Source organism: Halyomorpha halys, unplaced genomic scaffold, assembly GCF_000696795.3.
Source record: "Halyomorpha halys isolate HHAL.00 unplaced genomic scaffold, Hhal_1.1 Scaffold276.1, whole genome shotgun sequence".
NCBI lineage: Eukaryota > Metazoa > Arthropoda > Insecta > Hemiptera > Pentatomidae > Halyomorpha > Halyomorpha halys.
This window is the reverse complement of record NW_027105171.1, coordinates 282,647-282,992: the sequence shown is the minus strand read 5'-3', so window position 1 is coordinate 282,992 and position 346 is coordinate 282,647.

The following is a 346-nucleotide window of genomic DNA, read 5'->3' as shown; positions in this document are numbered from 1 at the left end:
TAGTATAATCTATTACTATTTATAAGAAATAATTATTCGTCAATGTTTATATTTCAATACCATTGGAGTGATTTACTTTGATCCTTATGGGATAGGGTTGCTCAAAGTCATGTTGTTAAGTGCGGATATATATTTTTAAAAAACTTAACTTATTGAGGTGCTCTTAAGTTGATTATTAAATAATAACTTTCCAAAAGTGATTATATTTACTTTTGATAGTTAACTCCTCATTTAAAAATACTTTAAGAACCCATATCTTATACAAAATCTTACTATTTAGGTTGGATTTTTAATTATTCCTGAGATATGCACTCTTTTCTTTATAAACTTTTATTATAAACAGCAA